The following is a 7277-nucleotide window of genomic DNA, read 5'->3' on the forward strand; positions in this document are numbered from 1 at the left end:
TCAAAGAGACCTAGTCTCCAGAAGTCACATTTTAAAAGCCCAATCCTACATCCAAAAAATAAAAGTTCTGATCTTTCAGTTCTCTAAAGAATATTAAAAGGGATCCATTTATGATCTGTATTCATTCACATTTATTCAGGCCCTCTCCTCCTCCTCCTCCACCTTAAGACGGTTTCTCCCTCAGAACTTCTCTAGAGCCTTCCGCCCACAACCTGCCACCTGTCCACACCTGGACTGCCCAACTCCAGGCCCTCTTTCCCCTTGCCTGCTCTCTCCCAGCTCCTTGTTGGCTAAACCATCTTACTCTGTCTGGTTAGGTCCTCTTGTATTTTAGTTCACCTTTTAGATTTTTTTTTTTTTCTATTCATTTTTCAGTTCTGCAAAAGGTCTGGGAATAGAGCTGGTCAAGACAAAACTTTCCTTAAAGTAGAGGGGCCAAAATGACCTCCCGCAAGCCACATCTAACCCTCCAACTTAGTTTTGCTTAAGTTGTAGAGTGTTGTTTGGGTTGCAGAATGTTGCTGTGGTTATTATTGAATTAGTTGCCAACATTAGTGGGGAAATTTCACCAAAAACCTGGATTTCCAGGTCTCCTGAAAAATCGAAAGACCTGGCAACATTGGGATCCCATTTCCCATAGTAAGAATCAACTGGAGCTTGGTAGCAGCTGCCCCCTTTTAAGGGGCATCACTCCAGTTCTCTATGATCCCTGCCTAGTCTTCCTCATTCAAATCATTTTTCTGGTTCCTACAAACATCTGAATTTGCAATTTCTGCTCTATAAGGTACACCAGGAAGGATAGAAGCATCTATGAGATGAAAAAGTTTTGTTTTGTTTTTTCCCTCAGTGGTGGGGGCATAGAGTGAAAGAAAAACACTCACATTGTAAATCCTGTACTGCCACCATAGGACTGAAGGAGTAGAGACTGATGAAAAAAGAAATGCACAGGAGAAAGTAAGGCAGCTTCAGACAGCACGGGAAAGGGGGTGCCAAGACAAATAGATTAAGGCACCTAGCTGGCAAGAAAAATAAAAGCGCAATGTTTACAGCCTTTCATGAGCCTGTATTTTAAAGGATCTTTCTTTCCTCCCACCCTCTCTCTCTCCAGCCCCACTCCCTTCTCTGTACCTGAAAGACATCATCCTTGAGGTCCCTCCGAGCTGCAGAGGTCAAGAGGTGTGGCCCTCATAATCGAAAAGCAAACTGCATTTGACTACACATTAAATGCAAGAGGGAGAAAGCTTTTAAAAGGAATCATAAGGTAAAATATTTCAAAAAGAATATTCCAAAATTTGCTTATATTTCTTTTAATCCTAATTTATACAAGCAGTGTTAAATTTGTTTAAAGTTAGATACATCTAAGTTATCAAACAACTGGATGAAAATTTAATACACTAAATTTACTTTCTTATAGTTTTATCATAGTTCTTCACTGAGAAAACTTACTTGACATCTATATCCCCACATTATATTTGTATCTGTATATGAAACAGAGCGTTTCAACTCTTTAGTACTCCATAGTTGCGAGTGAAAATAAATAGTAAATTTTAGGTTGGTAGAGAAGAAACCTGTAACAATACTTAAGGAAGACAGAGATCAATAAAATATTGGATTTTGAAGGAGTTCCACTTTAAAATCATTCACCCCTCCAGGAAGAATTCAGGGATTTTAATATTTATAGTAATATATTACATTCATGCTTTTCAGGGAAGATCTGAGAGTTGAATAGAGCTTAGAAGGGAAGGAGAAGGAGAGGAAAGTTTCATCTCTGTTGCAGGCACTTAGAGGAGAACTATAAATGGCAGATTTGGGTTACTTTACTCTTCTGTTTTAGCTTCTATTTCTTGTCACTTAATTGTCCTTTCTTGTAGTGTTTGGCTATTTCATATATTGTAACCATGGAGAACATAATTTTTTTGCAAACTGACTTCTTAAAAGTATAATGATATAATAGCCATTTTGGAGAACAATTGGAAATATCTAGTTAATTTGAAGATACATATCATGTGACCCAGAAATTCCTCCTGTAGGTACATACCCTAGAGATACTCTTTTTTTTCCCACCAGCAGATGAAACAATTTTATTTCACAGTTGTCTTTAAAAACACAAAGACACTAGTTCTTCACATAAAAACATTCATAGAAATAACTATACTTTCTAGAAAATGATTATATAGACCTTGTTAAAAAAAAAAAAAATGCATCCCATTATATGGTTTCAGTGAAGTTGCTTGGAAAGATTGAGTCCGGACTGATTCTTAAAACATACCATTCCACCACTGTATATTTTGGTTCAAAGTATAGATTATGGTCATCAGTACATGTTTCTGCATTCTTACACATTTGATAACACACATGTAGACTGGGGGATTATCACTTAATGCTCCATTGGTTCATCAGCTTTTTCTGCAGGTTCATCGGTAGGTTGAGCAGGCTGTGCCTTTCACTGTGGCCTTTCTTCAAGACCTTGCAGGAATGGAGACACATCATCATCATCATAAGTCATAAACTCCATGTCTTTGCCAACAATTCCATGGAAACATTTTTTAGTTAGGTCCTGTTCTGCAGGAAGTGTCTCTCTTAACACATGAAGACCATGCTTAACTAGTTCATTCAAATTGCACTCCGTAATCTCAGACGTATGTCTCTCCAAGTAAGTACGAGCTGATTGAGAACGGGCTCCAATGGACATAGCTCTGCAGTTAAGATAGTTAGCAGGTGGACAGGTTTGGTAGATATGAGGGCCCATGTCGTCATAACCAGCAATAAGCAGTCCAACCCCATATGGTCTTCGGCCATATCTCTGCATTGGTATCTGCATCTTGCTTCCAATTAGAGATACAAGACGAGACACAGGAAGAGGTCTGTCAAATACAAATCTGCATTCCAAACACTCCTGGGGCATAAAATTACATAACAGTCTAGCATGAGCAATAAGTCCTGCAATTGAAATATCAATATAGTTGTCAACATAGAGAATTTTTTTCTGATGGGCTGCAAGCTCCTGACTGTGCTCTCTTCAATGCAACCAACACTGCATGGGTTTTTTATTTCAGGCCAACTGTGGCAGAACCTTGTTTGACAATTTCCATCGCATATTCAATTAGATGAATCCTGCCCTGAGGGCTCAAAACAGTGACATCATTGTCATACTGGTTGCAAAACATGGTTCCGACATGGGCTTGCCTGTCAGCTCCTGCAAAGCTCCTAGAGATACTCTTGCATATGTGCAAGAATGTGCTTGTAGTATTGTTGGTTGTAGTCTCTGCTAATAGTGGAATGGATAAATGAATGGTGGCCTATTTGTTGATCAGAATAGCATACAGTAATGAAAAGGAATAAACTAAGGCTAGAGGTATCATTATGGGGGAATCTCACCAATACAAGGTGGAGGAGAAAAGCAGATTGCAAAAGAACACGGAGTAACAGCATTAGAGACAGTGTGGCATAGTCACACAGGTGCTGGAGGCAGACTGCCGAGCTCAATCCCGCCTCTATTTACTGTGAGATCTTGGTGAGTCACTTACCTTCTGTTGGCCTCAGTTTCCTTACCTGTAAAGTAAGGATAATAATGTTTCTACTTCAGCCCAGGCTGTGTGTCTCAGTGGATTGAGCACTGTGCCATGGAATGAGAGGTTCTGGTTTGATTTCTGGTCAGGGCACAGGCCCAGGTTGAAGGCTTAATCCCTGATAGGGGTCATGCAGGAGGCAGCCCATCTATGTCTCTCTCTCACATTAGTGTTTCTATCTCTCTCTCCCTTCCATTCTCTCTCTAAATATATATATATATATATTTATATATATTCATTTGGTTATTGTGAAAATAAAAATGAGCCCTGGCCAGTTTGGCTCAGCGGTTAGAGCGTCCGCCTGCGGTCCAGAGAGACCCGGGTTCGGTTCCCGCTAAGGGCACGTACCTTGGTTGCAGTTTGTCCCCGGCCCTGGTTGGTCGTGCGGATGGCAGCCACTTGATGTGTCCCTTCACATCAATGTTTCTCTCTCTCTCTCTCCCTTCCTCTCTCTCCCTCCCACTCTATCTGAACAAAAAATGGAAAAATGTCCTCGGGTGAGGATTAAAAAAAAAAAAATGAATTAATACTAAAGTACTGGGATGAATACATGGTACTATTATTTTTTATACAGTGTATATTTAGTCTAAATTCTGCAAAAAAAAAAAAAATACTGTATATTGTATCAGAATGTATATGTGTTCCACATAAATGTGAATGAAATACAAATTCAGGATAGAGATTGTCTCCTGGACAGAAGAATATTTCTTGAGCTACAGTTGGTATATCATTACTATTATGCTTCTTATCTCATTGTGAAAGCCCTGTGTATGTCTGAACTATTTCATAATAAATTTTAAATCAAATAAATAAAATTTACTTTTAAAACTATACACACAGTGTAAACAAATTTCTGAAAAATTGGAAAACAGAGAAAAAAATCACCCCAAATTATACCAGCTTAACCCACAATTTAAAAAATTAAGTAATTCTTTCAACATCTGAGTGCAGTTATTGAATAAGAATGTTATTTCTACAGCATTATTCATAACAGCCCAAACCAACCCAAATAGTGAAAGGATAAACAAAATGTGGTTTATCTATCCAATAGAAGGAAATTCAGCAATTAGAAAAGAATGAAATGCTGATATATGGTACAACTTGGATGAAATTCAAAAACATTATGCTCGGTGAAAGAAGCCAGACACAAAAGACCACATATTGTATGATTGCATTTACATGAAATGTCTAGAAAAAGAAGGAAAAAAGTGCCCAAAATAGATTCGTGTGTGGCTGGGGCTGCAGGGGAGGGAACAAGGAGCGATGAGTCTGAGCACGAGAGATTTTTAGGGGGTGATGAAAATAATCTAAAATTAGATGGTGGTGATGGTTGCACAACTTGCTACACAGACTGAAACTCATTGGATCACACATCTAAAATGGGTTGTTGTTATGGTTTTAAAACAACAGTCTTTATCCAAGAAACACTGTGTGTGGAAGACAGAGGAGGGAACGTCCTTTTAGTTTACAGACATGAACATGAAATGATATAAATAGGAAAAAGCGCCCAGAATCTTACCACATTAAAACTATGTCAGTAGAAACCCTCCAGGTAAGTTGAAGTGAAGGCTGAAAGCAAAGGCTCCTGTCTGTCAGGGTCTCTGGGAGGAGCCCACCTTGTAGGAAGACCTTCACCAACCTGGGACAGCCATAGTAGAAAAGATAGTTGCCGTCTCTTGGCCTGCCAGGATCAGTGCAACACAATGAAACCACAAGCACACGCTGCTTGGAGTGAGGGGGAGCTTTGCAAGGGAGCAAATGCACCAGATCTCTGGACGCAGTCCCATTTGTTTGCAGATTGGTACCCCCAGGTCACAAGTGGATTTAAGTAAATTATTTCCTTGAGATGGCATTACTGCAAACATACACCCTAGCTTTGTCTCTTGCTTTTTACAGGAAGAGACCTTGAAGCCAAAAGATAACAAACCCTTATTCACATGCAAATGAAGTACCGATACACCTGGGTGGACCAGGTTTCCACCCTGGGCTAGGATTCTGAGAATGCATTAACATAAGGTTGAGAGTGCTTAACACAAGGTTAAAAAATGTCCATCTTCCAAGCCCCCAACCCCACAGATAGTAATGGCAGCACCATAGGCAGAGAGAACTCTGGAGATGGTGTTCCAGGTTCTTCACGTTCTGTGGGTGGTTGCAGGACATTCAGAAGCTTCTGTGTGCTTTGATTTGGAGAGGGCAGGCACCAAGGTCCAAGAAAGAGAGTAAACTGAAAGAAGCCTGGAGATTAGGCTCCCAGGACCAAATACCATGTATATGTCTGTTAGCTCTTAACTTCCATATTACTGCCCTAAACCTCTCATTCCAAGAAACCAAAACCCATCACTCTTATCATTTAACCTTTCCCTAAGCCTCTCATTCCAGAAAACCAAAACCCATCATTCCAGTCAGGAGGAACGATGGAATCACCCTAACCCACCCCAAACTACAAACGGTCATTCAACAAGAAACACAAGTTTCAGGAGACCCCAGCCCTAGACCAATCAAGAACTTGGGAGACCCCAGGCCCGACCAATCAAAGACGATCACGTCTCCTCTGCTGAACAACTACCCCCCCCCCAGCCCTAAGTTTAAAAATCCTTAATCTGTACAAGCCGGTTGCTGCTCTCTCCTTAGAGGTAGTCCGGCAGGCTAATTCCCAATAAACTTGCACTTCTGGAGACCCTGCACCGCCTCGTTCCGCCTCATTCTTACAATGTCCACGACCCCCAAACTTATATCTCTAACCTTAGATCTCGCATCTGACTCTAGGCCCTCATCTCCAGTGACCAAAGTTGGATATTACCTAGAAATATCATGGTACGCATAGCCCCAAATGGCCATTTTGATTTCTAAAGCCCCAACCTCCCCCACACCACAGCTTCCCGGGTCACTACCCCCACCCACATCCACCGTCCCAGCCTCCTCAGTGCTATCTTTACTGCCACCACTGATTGTGGCCACTGTCATTTCTCTCCTGGACAAAGCAACAACCTCTTCACTGGCCTCTCTGCTTCCACTTCAGCTTTCCTCCAACCCATCCTCCACGCAGCAGCAAAACTCCTGTTCTTAAATGTAAATTGAATCCTGTCACTCACGTGCTTAAAACCTCTGATAGCTTCCCATTGTCCACGGAATAAATCCCAGCTCCTTAACCTTGGCCTGTCAGGCCTTGAGTAATCTGGCTTCTGCCCAAGTCCCCACTGTACCACCTGGCATTCTTCCCCTTACTACATTTTTCCTACAGTGGTTTTTCTCATTGTTTACATTTCCTAAGCCCTTTCTGTCTCAATGTTCTGGCACATACTGTCCTTTCAATTTGTTCCAGTCTCCTGCCTTTTCATCCTTCATATTTCTCTTAAATATTCTTCTCTCAAGTCACCTTCTCCAATCACACTCTTTGTCAGGTTGCCTCCCTTTTTATTATCTGCCTTTATCCCTCTGTTGTCTCTTCTTCACAGTATTTCTTCCAACTTGTAACTATTATGTGTTGGTTTACCTATATTTTAGGCTGCTTCTCTTGTGAGAATTGAAATTCTATGAACCATATGCTGTTTACTATTGTAGCCCAAGCATTCAGCATAATACCAAGACTGCCACAGCAGCTCAACAAAGATTTGCTGAATGAAAGCACTTAGAACACCCCGTGACTATTTCCCCCTATTGTTTAACTTTCAGAAAGAAACAGACTTTCTTGGCTGTATCTGGACTATT

The 7277-nt window shown here is 40.9% G+C and overlaps 1 pseudogene; it reads right to left on the bottom strand.

The window, feature by feature from the left end:
- Positions 1-2368: 2368 nt before the first annotated feature.
- LOC118617364 lies at positions 2369-3167 on the bottom strand (annotated as a pseudogene).
- Positions 3168-7277: the final 4110 nt, after the last annotated feature.

The sequence above is a fragment of the Molossus molossus genome, unplaced genomic scaffold, assembly GCF_014108415.1.
Source record: "Molossus molossus isolate mMolMol1 unplaced genomic scaffold, mMolMol1.p scaffold_m16_p_1, whole genome shotgun sequence".
Lineage (NCBI taxonomy): Eukaryota > Metazoa > Chordata > Mammalia > Chiroptera > Molossidae > Molossus > Molossus molossus.